The sequence below is a fragment of the Tamandua tetradactyla genome, chromosome 15 (assembly GCF_023851605.1).
Source record: "Tamandua tetradactyla isolate mTamTet1 chromosome 15, mTamTet1.pri, whole genome shotgun sequence".
Lineage (NCBI taxonomy): Eukaryota > Metazoa > Chordata > Mammalia > Pilosa > Myrmecophagidae > Tamandua > Tamandua tetradactyla.
Genome location: NC_135341.1, coordinates 50,371,287 through 50,391,088, shown reverse-complemented (window position 1 = coordinate 50,391,088; position 19,802 = coordinate 50,371,287). Strand labels below are relative to the sequence as shown.

Genomic DNA, 19,802 nt, shown 5'->3' with positions numbered 1-19,802 from the left:
AGAGCTGGGAGCTGGGGAAGGATGGTGGAATTGAGCAGTGACTGCTAAGGGATATGGGGTTTTTCTTCTTGGAATTATGAAAATCTAAAATTGATTGTGGTGATGAATGCACAACTCTGATTATACTAAAAGTCATTGATTGAACAAAACAAAAAAAAAGGGAAAAAGGTGAGGTATTTCATGGGCCACGGTGGCTCAGCAGGCACATAAGAATGTGCCAGAGACCAGGGTTTGATTCCTGGTGCCTGTCCATGCAAAAAAAAAAAAAAAAAAGTCATTGATTGTTAACTTTGGATGGATTGTATAATATGTGAATATATCTCAATAAAATTGCTTTAAAAAAAAAAAAAGGAATGCTCCACCAAAGTCCCACCACTCAGAGACTATCACTGACATTTCAGAAATTTTCATGCAAGTAAAAACATCTAGATCTAAGCATATAATTTTTCTTGCCTAAGCTTATACTATATATGCTGTTCTGAAATCTTTCCTTCCTACTCTACAAAATCTTATAGGAAATTTTTTGGACAATAAATATAGCTTTAAAAAATTTTGTGTGTACAATGATTATTTGCACAGTTCTCTATTTTTGGAATTTGGGTTATTTCTAATTTTTGTCTTTATAAATAATAGCACAGTGAACATCTGTGTATACATGTTTAAGGAGAGAATCACTTTTTAATCTTGCAGAAATTCCTAGAAGCTTCTGGCCTAAGAATGGTGCCTTCATATGCCTCATCAGTGAATATAGATCCACACACCCCACCCCCACCCCCAACCTTGTGTGGCTATTGCCTGCTAAGGGCTCTCAGCTGTCACCTTCTCCTGAATCGGCTTTGCCTGAAAGTACTTGAGAAGTTCTGCCCTTCCCCTGGAGGCAGCCCACAGCTAATAACTGATGGATGTGGGGTCCAAAAGGCAGGTTCCATTGTTTCAAGGTGGGATAATTCTCATGTCATTCACCCTTCAGAGCCCATCACAGGATCAGTTTGAGGCTACAACTACTTAGCTCTCTCTCCTGCCCCATCTTGCTACCTTCACTCCCCTGCACATGTCTCCTGAGAGCCTTCCCCCACTAAATCACTTGCACCAGAATCCCCATCCCAGGCACTGCTTCTAGGGAACCCAAGCTAAGTCCCAAGTGGAGAGCCTGGGCACACAGAAACAGAATCATGTCAGTGGCCACAGAACTATGAACTCCTGGCCCTGTGTTCCTTCCCTTGCTGAGACTGTGGTTATTCAGCTTTCCTTCTGATTTGCTTAAAAGCCCCTAAGAGCTTTCCAGTAATTTTCCCTTTAAGTCAGCCAAAGTCCATTTCTCTTCCCTGAAACCAATACAGGCTTAACAATCCAGGCCTGACCTACCAAGGCTTGGAAATATGACCCAATGCCAGGTAATGTAAGTTGGAATCATGAGGGAAAAATGAATTGATTATCCTTCTTATTCCCTTGGCATCAATAAGAAGTATTGCTGGGAAGACTTCTCATCCTTTACTCCTCCGGGAATTTGCCTTGCTGGGGAGCTAATTTGTTAATCATGGCTATGTTTCCTGGAGAACTTGTTGATTCCTGGAGGCAGGGAGAGCTAAATTCCTTCCACTGGCCATCATTCTCTTGCATCTCTCTTAGTTTCCAGCCCTGTCCAAGAAGGCTCTAGCATCTCTCTGAGTCTTCTTTTCTCTAGCACATAATTTTCTACTTCTGATTTCTTTCTCTATGTGCATGCATATGTGGTGTATCTGCATATATACATACATGCATATATATATATATATGTATATATATATATATATATATACTGCATATATATCTGCAGTAGAGAACAGGGTGTCAGAGGAGAGTGCTCAGATTTCGTCACTGAATATGAATATTTAAAGAATGAGTGACACAACATGAGTCTGATTAGTTCCACTCAGAACTGTTCACGGATTCATCAGAAAGTAGATCCTTCTGACTCAGACTCTCACTTCTCAATAGTCAAAGGCAGCTTTTGTTTGAGCCTCAGTAATGGTGCCTCTATGGCAATTATGTGTAGTTTAGCCCAAGACAAGTTTCTACTCGAAACAAATGTAGATATAGCAGGAAAATATTTTAATTACTTAACATTAATATTAGTATTTATTATTTTTTTCCAGTGGGATCCTTCCCTCCATTCAGGCAGACAATCACACAGTCTCAAGGGAGACATAGTTCTGAGTGAAGAGTGAGAAGCTGACAAATCTTCCTGGCCTGTTTCTAATGACTTATAGTTGCCATGAATTGATGCTTCACTGGTGTTAGAGGGTTCACAGATGACATTTGCTTGGCCCACACAGTACTTTTAAAAAGCTGGCCACATAGGGCTCAGCTCTCCTGTTTACCATAGTCTCTGCCACTCCCTATTGCCTGTTATAATTGGCATCACTTGCCCGTCCTCTGTCTGTATGCATTGACTTTGTGTCCCCAGAACTAAACCCACTAAAGAAGATTATGTTTGATGCCTGGAAAGTACACATTCTCCTCTCTAAGGAAGAAACATGAAGAATAAAAGAGGCAAAGTTTCCTTCAGGAGAGGGAAAGCCCTAGGAAGCTGGAATTTACCCTGGTCATATGCAACAATGAGCCAGGGCCTCTTCTCAGCATCATGAGGAGTGAGAAGAAGTCCCACAGTCCACTTCTGGACTATCAGGCTGGAGTCCACTTGGATCCAGATGCCTGAGGGGGTAGGAGAGTTATGGAAGGTACTGTGTTGGAGGAGGGGCGTTCCCAAAACAAGAGAGAGAGAAAAGGCTGTATTTGACGACCTAAAGTCCCAGGGAGAAACTTCTCCCTCCCAGCCACCTCTTGAGTTCTCTCCTCCTTTCCTGCAGGGTTCATCCACAAAACAGATATTCCCTGTGTGTCAGGCATTGTTCTAGGGACTGGAGTTAGAATAGAGAACAAAACTTTCTGGAGCTTTTATTATGTAGTCTCTCTCTCCTTATGCAGATTCTGAGTTGTTTCCAAACAAACCCTTGGGGCACGTTGAATACCTGTCTATGCCCAGAAGGATGTAAAGAAAAACGTTCTGCTTCATTCATACCATTCTAGAATGATACCTCGGAAAGAGCTGTGAGAGCTGATTAGGGCCTCCTCTCAGCTCTCAAGAAAGATTTGACAAACGGAGACCCAAGTGGGTGGGTGACCTGCTCCCCGCCTTCCATCCTGCTCACTGTTTGATCCTACAAAGGTTATAAGCTTCAGTAGGGCAGGGGCTTGGTTTCATTTATTTCCTAGCAACGCCTTGAACAGTACCTGGCACATAGTAAGTTCTCAATACATATTTGTTGAATGAATGTATGACCAGCTAAGCAGTTAGAGGCAGGGTTGGCTCCAGATGCTACATGACCTGAATCCCTGCCCAGGACTCTTTCTAAAACTGTGGGTCAACAGGGGGAATGTCAGTGTTTTTCATAAGGAAATTTTTTTAAGTTAAAAATATTTCTTCATTTCCCAGTGGCTGCCCATGCAAAAAAAAAAAAAAATCTTAAAATGAGACAAAATTCACAAGAAATACATTTTGAACATCACAAAATGTAGAAATGTATATAATATCTTTATTTATTAACAGTCAAACACATTTTTCCTATATTTTTGTTTGCACATTCTTGGATAGCCTCTTCATAAAACATCAATTTTTCATGTCATTTTGCATATGAAAAGATAAATCAGTCTTTCCTCTAGTATGGATTATCAAATTTTGCTTATTTTTTTAATGGTTTAGAAAAGCTTTTTCAGCATCATGACTTGTTACAGCGATTTCATATTTAAGGTTGTTGTCAAATCCGGTAAAAGTTTGATCAAGTTTTAATTTCATATATGAGCTTTTTCAGATTATGTCATTTTAATCTTACATACTTTGGATGCCTCAGAACCTTTCACATCACACTACATCCTCTGGCCTTACCTCAGCATGTTATCATGCCCAGTAAGTCAGTAGTGGGAGAGGAGGGAAAGGGTGTGGAATTAGCAGGAGGGGTTGGGGTGGGGCTGGAGGCATCAGGAAACCATCTCTGAACTGGGATGGTCAGTGATAACTTAATTACACACAGCAAATAATTAATTACAATGAGAAACATGTAAATATATTTCTCTAAACCCATACTAAATGTTGTCCCATTTGACTTCCCCTCATAAGGACTTTCAATAAAAAGCTAAGAGGGGGCAGTGCAATGGTGGCTCAGTGACAGAATTCTCATGTGCCGTACTGGAGACATGGGTTCATTTCCTGGTGCCTGTCCATGCAAAAATGAACTAACAAAAAAGTTAAGAGTTTAAAAAAAAAATGCACAAAGGACATTCAGTGGCATGGAAAGTTTTCAGAAGCACATATGGTCATGGGAACAGTCTAGATGAGCCCGACCTTGTAGAGCAAGTCTTGAGCTGTGTTTCATTGATCTAATGCTCCCCGAGTTTTCACCTGGGAATAAGACATTCTGGGGTTAAGGGTTTCTCAGGGAAACTTCCTAGTTCCTAGAGCCCCTCACCTTCTTGGTGTCTAATTCCTCCATCCTATACTCAGCGTGTCACTCAACCCGTCATTAAGACCCATTACTGGGTCTACGGTGTACTGGGGACTCTGAGCAAACCTATAGAATTAGAAACCTCAGCTCTTGACTTCAAGGAGTTTACATGCTTTGGGGGAAGGTAATGTATGTGCTTCTGAAATAACAGTAGTAGTGGCTATAACAGTGATTTTGCTGCACATGATTTAAATAACAACCCAAGACAAAGCAGATGAGAGGCCATGATGAAGGAAAATAGCAACATGGGTCTAAGGGATAAGAGAAAGGAGAGGAGTTCGTAGATCTAGTGTTTGGCCTGCTCTACCTCCTTCTCTGCTTCTTCTGGTGGCAGCACCAGAAACTGTTCCTAACCCATTGCGTGCAGTTTTGGTGGAATGAGCCAAGGGTTATATGTGGCTGAGTAACCCAAGCTAGGCCATTTATATTCCTCTTTCAGGAATTTGAATTTGAGCATAGCAAATAGAAAATCTAGTCCAATGGATGTTCCATGATTGGGATGGACCACCTATTAGCTTCTGTTACTTGGACTCTTCATGTCTGCTGATTCTTCTTCTTGAGGCTGCCAGTTTAGATTTCATCAATTCTGCAAGCTTCTTCACATCATTCCAATAAGGTCTTTTTTGGCTAAAGGGATCATGTCTGATGTTGGCAACCTGAGAGCCCTATCTGGTACAAAATGGTTCCTGGAAAATGTGGGATATGAACTGACATGTTGAATAGCTAATGTGAAGCTTATTCCAGGTGAGCAGAACATCTCAGCAAGGCTTCTCAAGAGCTCTGCTTAGCCTGGATCAAAGGGAGGCCCAAAGAAGGAAGTGTGAGAAATCATATGGGAGATACAGGATGTGACCAAAGTGGAAAGAACTGTCCTTAACCACCAGCCTCGAAGTTGTGAACTTTCTCCCAGAGCAGAGAGTCCCCATGATGTTGTTGGAGACTGTACTGTGCCATAGTCAGTGAGAGCTGCAGGCGGAACTAGAGTAAGCCAACAGAGAACTGAACAGAGCACATTAAAAGCTGGGAATGGGAGGGCGCTGGAATCTTCTCCCCACACAAAACAGGACTGGCTCTGTGTCACCCGGACAGCTGGCCTTGGGGTCTGAATCTTCATGAGTGAACAGAGCTTCAGACCTCCCGATGTTGCCATGAGTTGGGTTGCTCTGCTATGACTCATCACCTTCTTGTACAGATGCATCCCAACTTATCTCCATACTTACATATTTGATTAACTTGCTAAAGGAATGTCACAAAAATCAGAGTTTTCTGAAAAGTTCTTGGTCTTGCAATGATCTTGACCATGAGAAAAGAAAATGCTTAAAGAATGCGTTCAGGGTAGGCCACAGTGGCTCAGCAGGCAGAGTTCTCGCCTGACATGCCAGAGACCCGGGTTCGATTCCTGGTGCCTGCCCATGCCAAAAAAATAAAGAATGAGTTCAATAATTTTGCCATTGGTTTGTATGTGGCACAGAGAACCAAGAGTAGGGAGCATGGCAATGTGATGTGAAAGAGACTTTTTAATCTTCCAGACAAATCTGAAAAGTAAATTACATTTTCACTAGATGTCTTAACTGAGAGAAGACTTAACGACTCTTGGTTGATAAATGAAAGAATGCTACAAGGTCTTCATGGTTCTTTGATTAGAAAATGTGACCCAGTTTTGAACCATGGAATAATAAGGGGATCCTGGAATCTGAATATTTGTTGGGTGGAGCCCTTAGTAGTAGTAGGGCTACTACTGTTAGTAGGAGAGAGAGGATCTCTCTCTCCTACTAACAGAACTGATTCTTAACACATTTCTTCCCTTTGTTTGTAGCCATTTCACCTCTAAGTAATTTACATGGCCAGAAGGGCTGGCATTTCGTGTATCAATTTAGTTATTTATTGCAGTGTAACATACTACCTCAAAACAACCATAGCTATTATCTCACAGCTTCTGCAAGTTAGGAATTCAGGAGGAGCTTATGTGGGTAGTTCTGGCCTGGCGTCTCTCAGGAGGTTACAGTCAAGATGTTGACTGAGGCTGCAGTCATCTGAAGGCTTGACTTCCAAGATGGGCCACCACTTGCCTGACAAACAGATATTGACTCTCATCAGGAGGTCTTAGTTCTTCACCATATGAACCTCCCCATAGGGCTGCTGGAGTGAGCTCACAGTAAGACAGCTGACTTTCTCCAGTGTGGACAGTGCAAGAGGGAACACGGCAGAGGCTGAAAATGTCTTTTATGGCCTAGTTTTGGAAGTTATACACTATCCCTTCTGCAATATTCTATAGGTCCCACAGACCAGCTGTGATTCAGTGTGGATGGGGCAAACACAAGGGCATAGATACCAACAGGAAAGGCTCATTGGAGGGTTATCTTAGAGATTGGTCACTACAGACGGGGATCAAGAATGGCAGGTTGGGGAGGCCTGGTGGGGTCAACTTTCTAGTTCAGCTGTTCTCTCTGTGGAAAATCCTCAAACCCCTTCTCACTGATATAATCTGCTTCATTGAATCACAGGTATATTTAGATTCTCCAGTACAGTTTTTAATTAGGTTCCCAGGGCAGGGTCTTCTGTTTATAGATTTTGAAGTCAATGCAGAAAGAGGCCTAGGAGGGCGGAGAATTTTTTCCATGAGAACCATAGGCCAGCACATGCTGAGGCCTAACATTCAGCCTCATTGTTGAAATTATCCTAGACACAGGCTCCCTCCCTTGGACAATATATGATTACTTGACTTAGAAACCTCTGTAACCACATGGAAGTGACACTTGGATCAGAATATAGGAATTATGTTTACCCTGAGGCAGTGTCACCTCAATGATGAGAATTTACTTCTACCTGTAAGAGATTCCTTTTTTTTTTTCAACAGTGAAAAAAACAGGGGAAATGTTTTCATTTCTCAAGCTTTGTGTGTCATAAATCTCTAAGGGTTTATAGTGGTGGCTACAATGCCTCCTATAAAGTCTGAAGATCTGAATTAAAAATGTGGAAACTAGAATTTTCTATTCAAGCACATGCTGGGAAAGTCTCTGCTGCTGCCATCGTGTGGTCAGTTTGCATAACAACAATTACAGCGTCATTTTGAGCCCAGCAAATGAACAGGCAATGCAGGAGCTCTTCCTACATTCTGGATTGTGGGAGAACACTTCCAATGGCAAGAGGCTGATTACGCTACAAGACAGGCTATACCTATTTTATAAAGATTTGATGATTAGAAATTTTTTTTCTTATACTGAGCCAACATCTGCCTTGTCTAATTTCTATTCATCTGTCCTACTTTCTAATTTTTAAAGAATTTGAAGACAGTCGCTTATCCTTTTCCCCAAATCTTTTTCTTTTCCTAGACTAAAAACTTCAACTCCATCTCTCCTTAACTGATCGGATTTTCAGAGCCCTTATCATTCTGTACTTCTTTCTCCGGTCAAGGGCCCTAAAAGCAGACTGTAAGACAGGGATTCTGGTGCAAGTGATTTATTCGAGAAATCTGTACATAAGTGAGGAAAGCATAATGGGGCAGGGGAAGGAGCTAAACAAGGATATAGTGTCATTTGGAGGCTAACTCCCATGAGGAGCTCTGAAGCCTGAACGGGACCACAGAGTTCTCCTATCTTGAGGCCAAGGTTCAGTCTTTTGTACTGCAGGCCACTCAGTCTTTGGCTCTGGGTTACCCTCAGGGTGAGGGAAATTAGGGGATAAACACCCTCAGGAAAGTGGTTCCCATTTGGGCTACAGCAATTCTCAAGAGCCAATATTAACAGCAGATGGGAGACGGGTGCCCAGGAAAGGGGATCTGGGCAGCACATCCTTCTTCCAATACCTTCTATTAATATCCCATCCCAGTGGTTATGCCCTGACCAGAACCAAATATCCCAGATGAGGTCTGATTTGTGTAGAATTCAAGGGGACCATTAAATCCCGTTCTCCTTTTAGCATAGCCCAGGATTATTAGTCTAGGTTTACGCTGAGGTTGTGTTAAACTGAACCCCAAGATGTTTTCACACAAAACTGCTCCCAAGCCAAATTTTTTCCATCAGTGCTATGGCACATTGATACCAAAAGCAAAAGCACTTCTATTTCTTTAAAATTTCATGCTACTGTCTTGGGTTCACATTCTAGCTAACTGAGTTCTCCTTGAATCCAGACTCCGTGCTGTAATCCAGCACTCTCTGCTTCATTATCTGCAGATATCATGAATGTATCTCTTCGGTGACTTTCAACTTCCTTTTTTATTCTTGACACCTGATAGCTGGTTAAGGTTTAATATTTGACTCATCTGAGATCTGGCTCACTGTCCCTGCCCATTTCTGTTCTGTTACTACACCCATTTCAGCACGACAGAGGGAACTTTGACTAAAAAAATGGTCAGGAGCAGGCCTGAGGCCAGAGCTCCAGAAGGTTAACCAAGGTTTAACAGAAACAAGAGTCTGAGCTCAGCAAGAAGCCTGGAACCCTGGTAGTTAAGCAGATAATTTTAGGGAACCTGTACTGAAAACTCAAGAATATCAGTCCAGTAATCTGACCCTTCTGGTGGCTTGGGAGGGGATAAGGACATGACAGAGAATAATTTAATTCAACCAATGAGTTAGAGAGTGGTGTATGATTGGCTTGAACTTTCTACTTTGTAGAGGGCTATACAAACCATAACGGACTATTGTCCTCATCCAACCTTGAGGATAATATCCTCCATGTATCCAACTGCAATATTGCTTTTTTTTTTCAGCATCGGGCTCTGAGAAGATGGACAACATGTTTTCTCCCTCCTGCACCCATCAGCCCTAGGGCTCACACATCTAATGCACCCTGGGGCAGAGGATCTCCTCTCTTCTCTGACTCTGAAGTGTTGGGCATGACCTTCTCTCCCCAGGCCTCCATCAGCAGAAGGAGCCATCACTGTGAAAGGCTTGAAAGCCTATTTCTCTCTGCTAACCTTGTCCAGAATTGACAAACCCTTTCCTCCAAAAGGTGATGGAAGTAAAGGGTCCTGACACAGGAAACAGCCATGAAAGGTGGCAGCACATGGCAAGGAAAGACCAGGTACCACTTAACAACCCCACACAACCACTGGGGCACAGAGACCTGCAGCATATAATCTGGAGTAGAGAATCATCACATTATTCCAAGGTAATTCTTTTCCTCCCACACTCTCAGTAGCTCCCAGACCCAAAACCCAAAAACCCTGAAGGCAGTGAAAACCACAGTAGAAATTTATGGCATTCATCACCTCTAAACCATGACGTAGACTTTTTTCCCCCTTAGTAAACTCTGGAGATTTACATATGGCAAATTCTCACTAATTTGTTACTCTTCTGATGAAGTTAAATATATTTTATGTGATTGCGCTCTTTTTGCAAAGCAACCTAAATGAACTGTGATTATGACAAGCCACCAAGCTGAGATTTCAACAAGGTTTTGAATGTAATTCCCAAAATATCAGTTATTCCACAGACCATAAGTATGGCAGTGAATTCCATACTGGGATGGTTCAACCTGGGCTCTTGACTTCAGAGTCACTATGTCTGACTACATTTTAAAATACTACTTATTTTTTATCTAGGCCAAAGTATTCAAGTTACAGAAGGGTAGTGGGAAGACGCCCCTTTCTCACCCTCACTGGTAATATCATTACCAGTTTCTCACTCATCCTTAACCATGACTGTTTTTTCAAAGTATGTGTCATTGTGCTGTTTGCGAATTATACTCACAATTTCTTTGAAATGGTGTTCTAGTGAGATTTTAAAAAATATTTGCCTCCTTATGTCTTCTGTCTTAGTTGGAGCTTCCTCAAAAGCAGAGCCTGACAGCAAGGACTTAGGGGCAGTATTAGGGAGGTGATCCTGGAAGCAGAAAAGTAGAGGCAGCAGGACAGGGAAAGGAGAAAAACGAAATCAGGAAAAAAACTCTGATAATATGATCAAGAATTTTGCTTTGGAAACATTAAGTTTGAAATGTTTATTAGCCATCCAGTGAAGGAGTTAAGCAGGCAGTTGGCAAAATAGTCAAATTACTCACAATCAATAAAATGAAACTCATCACTGGTTTTTCCAGTAACCAGTCCCTCTTCTGACATAGCATATCACTGTCTAGGCTTTCTTGTCCCTGGTGATTGATGTTAGTTGAATGGAGGGTGAACATTATGTCAGACTCCAGTTGGAATCCAGAAGACAAACAGTTAGCTTTTACTGTTGGTGGCAGCTGCTTTCCAGCTGCCAAAATCGCCCCTGAGAGCTTTTATTGCATTAAAAGTGGTCCCAGATGTTGCTTTCCACAGGCTTCACATGTATATCTTCTTAGATGTTTTTCAATATATGATGAGTTCTAAAGTGGAAGCCATTATCACACTCATTTATTTTTCATGAGGTGCTGTAACAGAAATAGTGGATTCAACAAGTGAAGCTGAAAGCCATATAAATAATGTATGTTAAATACAATGGATAGTCAGTCTTGTGTTAACATGACAGAATGTTAGCACAAAAAAGGCATACATATGACAACATGGTCACATACTGAACCCCTTCTGCCAGGAGATTGGTAATGAAGGGACTGAAGACAAATCATTCATTAAGGTTTCAGCTTAAATCTGTGGTTCTCCAGCAACTGTGAGCAGAAAAACCATCCAAGGTGATTCTAAATCAGTAGGTCTGGGAAGGAGATTTTCCTCCCTCTTTCCCTCTCTCCCTTCCTTCCATCAGTATCTGTTAAGCTCCATGTGTCAGATAAAATTTAGGCCTAAAAATCTACATTTTAACAAACCCTCTAAATGATTTAAACCAGGTGGTTCAATATAACATATTATGAGAAAAGCTAAACTAAAGAAAGCTGTAAACAATAATGTGGTTGTCTCGCCAACATCCATTTTATCCAGCTCCCCCATGCTTACACACACAAATGCTATATTTTATTTAGGTATCCACCCTTCTCTGCTCAGCCACATGTTTCAGGGCAGCCTGGCCACAGCCCAAGGGACAAGTCCCAGTTGTTCAAAGGCAATCATGGTTTTTCCATTCCCATTGGCAGGGATTGGTAGAGCTGTGGCCATATGATTCAGTTCTGGGTAGTGATACTGAGGGGACATCTGCAAGGGGCTTCTGGGAAAGATATTCTTGCTCTTGGTAAAAGACACGTAGGAAAAGAAAGTCTTTTCTTCTCCTGGACATGACTGTATACATCTATGCAGGCTGGCACTGGGGCAGACACCATGAGACATTACTGGTGAAGGCTAGACCAAAAATGAAGGCTGCTCATCAGGACAACAGAGCAGCAAGATGGAAAGAATTTGGCCCTTGAGGTTGTCATTGAGCCACTGAAGTATCCACCCTGGAACTGTTCCTGGACTTCCACATGCAGGATAATAAATTTTCTCAGTGTTTGAGCCACTCAAGTTTGGAATTCTATACCATGGGATGAAAACATTCTGACTAGTATTGAGTTAGTATGTGCACCTTTTTAAATGCAATTTTATTGAGATATATTCACATACCACATAATCATCCAAAGTATACAACCAGTGGCTCACAGTATCATCATATAGTTGTGCATTCATCACCACAATCAACTTTGACATTTTCATTACTACAAAAAACAAAAACAAAAATAAAAATAAAAAAGAACAACCAAAATGCCCATACCCCTTACCCTCTCCTATTATTTATTTATTTTATTGTCTTTATTTTCTTATTCATCTACCCATATAATGGATAAAGGAAGTGTCAGTCACAAGGTTTTCACAATCATACAGTCATGCCATAAAAGCTATACAGTTTTACAATCTTCATCAAGAATCAAGGCTACTGGATTACAGTTCAACAGTTTCAGGTACTTTCTCCTAGCTATTCTTTTTTTTTTAAATATTTTTATTGGGAAATCTTCATACACATACATTCCAGACATGGTGTACAATCAATGGCTCCCAATATCATCACACAGTTGTATGTTCATCACCATTATCATTTTTTAGAACACTTGCAACATGATGTATTCTTAATCATAAGCAAGCTTGTTTTGATTGCACTATTTTTACATGAATCTTATTTACTTAACAGGATAAAGACTATATGTAAAAATTTCTAAAATATATGGAAACTGGTATAATGTAAACACCTAGAAATGGAGGCCAGGTATTATTTTTTAATGTCTTGATAAGTGTTTAAACAATCCTAAATGTTTTACTGATTACGTTTATTTTATTTTATTATTTTTACCTTTGGTCCTTTCTGCACCTTCTCTCTGGCAAACTCCTTTCCAACAATATCAGTTCCTTTGTGGTACTGTCCCTGATTTCCCTAACAAAAACTGGCTGTATTCCCTTTTCTTTCCTTCTCAAACTGTAAGTTTCTCAAGATTAGGGAATGTGTTTACCAGAGTAGATCCTCAAAACTGTTCAGAGTTGAATATAAGTAAATATTCAAATTGAACATTTCAATAATTCAAATGGTGTCACTAGCTTCATCCTTCTAGCTATTCTGATACATGAGAAACTAAAAAGGAATATCTATATAATGCATAAGAATAACCTCCTGAATCACTTCTCAACTCTATTTGAAATCTCTTAGCCATTAACACTTTATTTTGTTTCATTTTCCCCCCTTTTGGGTTAAGAAGGCGTTCTCAATCCCATGTTGCCAGGACCAAGCTCATCCCTGGGAGTCATGTCCCACACTGCCAGGAAGATCTACAGTCCTGGGAGACATGTCCCACACAGTGGTGAGGGTCATGAGTTTATTTGCAGACTAAAGAAAGAGGCCATATCTCAGCAACAAAAGAGGTTCTTTGGGAATGACTCAAGCATAATCTTAAGTAAGCTTAGCTTCTCATTTGCAAGAATAAGTTTCATAAGGGCAAGCCCTAAGATTGTAGGCTTGGTTTATTGAATTGGGAGCTGCTAATGCTTGTGACATTATAAACATACCTGATGGGAGGATCACCCCAATGATGATCAGATTACAGGAGGGTCAATGGAGGCTTAGACAGAAGCCTCTAGAGAGAGAAAGGGAAAGGACTGTGGGGAGAGGGTAGAGTAAAGAGGTCCAAAACTCAATCCTCCTATCAAAATAATTATGAAAACAGGCAGGAACCATCTGTAACAACCATTTTGAAACTCCGGAGGCCAGAAGAACACTGTACAGCATGCAGGGAAGAGTAGGAGGAAGAGATTAATAACTTACAGTAAAGAATAGTAAATTGCTCTCTCTGAGTGGCAGCTACTGACATTCCTCCTCAACTCTTATGGCAGGCCTCCACAGGATCCAGTCCATGACTAACTCGCTAGTGACAGAAAGGGACATAAAAATCCATTTTCCCAAGACCGAAGGCGGGCATGGCTATTCACTGATTATGGCCTTTGATAGTGAATTTGGATCTCTACAGGTTCAGTTTTGAGGGGCCATTGTTTCAACCCACCCCAGAGGCAACCTGACTGGACAAGGGCAGTGGCCTTGGAGACTTAAAGATTCTGTGCTTCCTGATGGCTGTGGGGGACAGTTAATTGAAGGGCTGCATTTCCACCTGCTGGGCCCCCCAAGAAGATATGTTTATTTCCATATACAAAATGTATTCACTCCATGACAATATCACAAAGCCTTAAAACATTTCAGTAATAATACAAATACAATACAAAGTTAAAGCCAGTACAAAATCTCATCCAAGTCTGTTACAGGCATGGTCTGTTTAAGGCAAAAAGACTTTCTTCTGGCTCTGGACCTAGGAAACTTAGAACACGTTATCTGCTGCCAAATGCAAAGGAGGGACAATCATAGGATGCATGTTTCCATTGCCACTGGGAGAAATCAAAAGGTAAATAGAGGTCACTAGACCCATACAGTTCCTAAAACCTGTAGGGCAAACTCTGTTGGATTTCAAAGTCTGAGAGCCATTTATCCTCAGGGCTTTAGAAAGTGGCAGTCAGTCCCACCTGACGTGGAGTTTGCAAACTTGGGGAACATTGAGAAAACCACCTTTTACTTGGGATCTGTTCTATAACTACTTGTTGAAGAGTGCTTTGAAAACTACTGCTTTTTTCTTTCTTTGCTTTGTACACATGTTAAATTATACAATAAAAAAAGTTGAATACATATATACATACTTTAAATCAAAGACAGTTACAGGGAACAAAGATGGCCCATAGATACTGATAAAGGGGACAATTCAACAGGAAGATTATAAATATATATGCACCTAAAAGCAGAGCTCCAAAACATATGAAGGGAGAAACTGATGATGATTCTAAATTGATAGTAGATTTTAATTCATCAATTTCAATAATGGGAACATCTCGTCAGAAGATCAATAATGAGGTGCCAGGCATGAATGATATACTCTAAACAACTAGACCTAACAGATGTATATAGAACACCTCACTCAACAAAACAGAATATACATTCTTCCCAAGTGCACATGGATTACTCTCCAGGACAGACTATAATTTGGGTCACAAAACAAGACTCAAAAAATTAAAAAATATTAAAATCATACAATGTATATTCTCTGACTGCAAAGGAATGAATATAGAAATCAATACCAGGAGAAAGAGAATATTCAATTTCAAAAAATGTGGAAATTAAACAACATATTTTAAAACAACAAATAGGTTAAAGAGGAAATCAGAAACTAAATTAGGAAATATCTTGAAGTGAATGAAAATGAAAATACAACGTACCAAAACTTATAGGATGCAGAGAAGGCAGGGCTAGATGGAAATTTTTAGCTATAAATGCTTACATTAAAAAGAAGATCCAGGATGCCCTCTTGACTCTTTTTTTATCTCTCTTAGTCACTGATGCCTTATTTTTTCTTTTTAAATTGTGAAGTATAATAAATACACAAAAAGTGACACTCCCCCTCAAAAAAGGAAGAAAGATTTCAAATCACTTAACCTCAAAACCGAAGAACTAGAAAAAGAAAAGCAAACTAACCCAAAGTAAGCAGAAGGAAGGAAATAACAAAGATTAGAACAGAGATGCATGAAATAGAAAATAAAAAACAAAGAAAAAAATAGAGAGAGAATCAACAAAACCAAAAGTTGGTCCTTTGAAAAGATCAACACAATTGACAAACTTTCATCTAGACTGTCAAGAAAAAAAGAGAGAGAGTATAAATAACTAAAATCAGAAATGAAAAGGGGGACATTACTACTAACCCACTGAAATAAAAAGAACTATAAGAAAATAATATTAGGTAGATAACCTAAATGATACTATGAACAAGGAGATAACCTAGATGAAATGGGACAAATTCTTAAAAACACACAAACTATTTTAATTAACTCAAGAAGAAATAGAAGATTTCTGTTAACCAATTACTAGTAAAGAGATTGAAACAGTAATCAAAAATCTCCCAACAAAGAAAAGCCCAGGACCAGTTGATTTCACAGGAGAATTCTAAAAAACATTCCAAAAAGACTTAAGTAAGTATCCTCATACTCTTCGACAAAACTGAATAGGAAGGAATACTTCCTAATTCATCCTATGAGGTCAACATCACCCTCATGCCAAAGACAGATAAAGATACCATGAGAAAATCACAGACCAATAACTCTTATGAACATAGATGCAAAAATCCTCAATAAAATACTAGCAAAACAAATCTAACAGCACATTGAAATAATTATACGCCACAATCAAGTTGGATTTGTCCCTGGTAAGCAAAATTGGTTCAACCTTAGAAAATCAATTAATGTAATACACCACATTAACAGACAGAAGGAAAAAAAAACACATGCTATTTTCAATTGATGCAAAAAAGGCATTTGACAAAATTCAGCATCCCTTCTTGATAAAAACACTTAGAACATTAGGAATAGAAGGAAAATTCCTCAACAGATAAAGAATATATGTGAAAAGTCCTAGGCTAACATCCTACTTACTGGTGAAAGACCAAAATCTTTCCCTTTAATATCGGGAACAAGACAAGGATGCCCATTGTCACTACTATTATTCAGTATGGTACTAGAAGTTCTTGCCAGAGCAGTTAGGCAATAAATAAACAAACAAACAAATAAAAGTCATCCAAGGTGGAAAGGAAGACATAAATCTTTCCCTATTTGCAGATGATATGATCCTTTACATAGGAAATCCAGCAAAATCCACAACAAAGCTCCTAGCTAATAAATGAATTCAGCAAAGTAGTGGAGCACAAAATCAACACCCCAAAATCAGTAGCAGTACTACACACAAACAATGCACAATTGGAAGAAGAAAGTAAGGGGAAAAAATCCATTCACATTAGCAACTGAAAGAATCAAATAGCTCGGAAGAAGTCTAACCAAAGATGGAAAGGACTTGTACACAGAAAACTGCAAACATTGCTAAAAGAAATCAACAAAGACCTAAAGAAATGGAATGACATCCTGTGTTCATGGATTGGAAGAGTAAATATAGTTAAGATGTCAATATTTCCCAAAGCAATTTATAGATTTACTGCAATCCCATTGAAAATCCCAACAACCTTCTTTGCAGAAATGGATAAGCCAATTATCTAATTTATATGGAAAGGTAAGGGGTCTGGAATAGCTAAAGCCATCTTTAAAAAGAAGAATGAAGTTGGAAGACTCCCACTTTTAAAACTTATTACAAAGTCACCGTAAACAATACAGCATGGTACTGGCACAAGGACAGACATAGACCAGTGGAATCAAACTGAGAATTCACAAGCCAACTTTCACATTTATGGCCAACTGATTTTTTTTTCTGCGGGGGTGGTGCATGGTCCAGGAATTGAACCCAGGTCTCCTGCATGAATGAGAGTGCAAAGTGGCAAAGTTAAATGGTGCAGCTGCTATGGAAGACAGTTTGGCAGTTCCTCAGAAAACTAAGAATAGTAGTACTGTATGACTCAGCAATCCCACTACCGGGTATATACCCAGAAGAATAGAAAGCAGGGAATTGAACAGATATTTGAAACTGATATTGATAGTGGCATTATTCACAATAGCCAAAAAATGGAAGCAACCCACGGGTCCATCAACCAATGAATGGATTAACAAAATGTGGTATATACATACAATGGAATATTATTCAGCCCTGGAAAAGAATGAAGTCCTGATACATACGACAACATGGATGAACCTTGAAGACATCACGTTGTGTGAAATAAGCCGGACACAAAAGGATATGTATTGTATCATCTCACTGATTAGAAACAATTAGAATAAGTACATTCCTAGAGTTAGAACCTAGAATATAGGTTACCAGGGGATTGGGTGGGGATAGGGAATGGGAAGTTAGAGCTTAAAATGAACAGTGTTCCTATTTGAATGATGGAAATGTTTTGGTAATGGAAAACATTGTGAATGTAATTAACAGCACTGATATATATATATATATATATATATATATATATATATGAATATGATTAAAAGGAAAATGTTAGATTATATATACAGTAACAAAATAATCTTTAAAAAATCCGTGGTAGTATGCTACACAAACAATGAACCCTAAGGTAAAACATGAACTTTAATTATTGTACAATTATAAAAACATGTTATCATCGATTGTAACAAATGTTACACACCAATGCAAAGTGGTGGTGGTCGGGTGGTGTATGGGAATCCTGTATTTTATGCATGATTGGTCTGTAAACCCACTAGTTCTCTAATAACAAAAAAAGAAAAAAAGAAAGAAAAAATAAGAGAGAGAAAAGAAACAAACCTGGCTCAGTGAATAAGACCTAGATAAAGTGCCTAAGTGTCAAAGAAAGTAATGACTCAGCACAGAACCTGGAGATGCTGTCAGAACTGTCTCATCCTAGCCACTGTGCCTTACGAGAAAGAAGATGAGCATATAAATTATTAAGTACTCCTCACACTTCTATGACATGTTTTTTCTATGTTTTATGTCTGTCTACCCCTTGGTTACCCCTTCATATGACACCAATGTTGTGATTCTGCCTTTTATTAACAGAATAGAAGATAACTCCATCTTCCTTCTTGCATGGTTGATTGATTTTTATTTTTTAATATTGCTGCTTTAGAAACATTTCATTTTGCTTCACAATATGGGAAGTGCCACATCTTTACCTTCCTCCTCAGCTTCTTGCTCAGGGGTTACTTCTTTACTGGGGCAAGTCCTCATATAAGACAGCCTGTGATCTCACTCTCCGTGGCCTCCCAGCACCTGCTGCCAGGGCAGCTGGTACAGCTCAGTTTAGGTCCTCACTGCATTGTACCACCATCATGGCCAGTTTTGTTACTGAGAAGATGCAGAAAGGTGGACATGAGCCTGAGTTATAGTCACACCTGAGCAAGGAGCAGAGCAGTTTCCCATTCAGATTATTCTCATGGGGGTCAAAAAAGATGGTAAAGGTCAGTGTGATAGTGGCTCAGTGGTAGAATTCTCGCCTACTATGCTGGAGACCCAAGTTTGATTCCCAGTGCCTGCCCATGCCAAAAAAAAAGAGATGGTAAACATCACGGATGATGCTTCTCTACTCATAACCCTTCAGCCAAAACCAGCCCAACTTCCTACCACTGAGGACTGCTATCTGGCCATTGAAGCCCACTTTGCTTACCTGTGTGGCAGGATGCAGATGTCCAGGAGTCACTACCCCTCCCCCAAGCAGCCAATGATTGTTGGAAGTTTGTGTATAAATCCCTCAGCTCCTTATCCCTTGGGTGGGACACCTGAGTGTGAGTTACTACTGGCTCCCAGAGCTTCTATCATGTGCGAGCTCTAGCTGTCTCCAGTAGTAATTGGCTTCATAATACCCATGCCCCTTTAGTTAGTACCTTTCTTTTACTGTCTCACTTCCCCACTCTCCTAGTGATGTTTTATTACCTCTCAAATGAACTAGCACTTGAATTGTCTCAGCATCTGCACCTTGGGGTACCCAATTAATATGCTAGATGAGGTCCACCAAGGGCAGTTGTGCTGGAAAATGAGTGATGAGGACATAGAACTGTCAGCCTACCATTCAGTTCTAGGACCATCATCAGGGCATGGAGGATGAAGCCAGATGCCACTTTCTGTGGAATGGTTAATTTAAGTCTGTTGTGAAGGTTATTAGGATATGTATGAGCCATATGGCAAGCCAATTCTCCCATATCACTCTCATCAGTGATAAAGTTGATGGTTTACTCCCCATCTCTCTGACTCCTGTTTTTATCTCTCATTCAGTTCAGATTTGAAAAGAGAGTGGGAAGTTATTAATTGAGCCTCCTGAAATTGAAACAGTGAGCATGATAGAGAGATAGGAATCCAGTATGAGCAATATTCAGAGCATTTGGTCATAGGGTGGCTAGATGTTGGTCACCAGTCCGAGGGAAGGAGCAAATCTCTGGTT

The 19,802-nt window shown here is 40.0% G+C and overlaps 1 pseudogene; it reads left to right on the top strand.

The window, feature by feature from the left end:
- The first annotated feature begins 5,733 nt into the window (after positions 1-5,733).
- LOC143657978 (COX assembly mitochondrial protein 2 homolog) lies at positions 5,734-6,087 on the top strand (annotated as a pseudogene).
- The last annotated feature ends 13,715 nt before the right edge of the window (positions 6,088-19,802 follow it).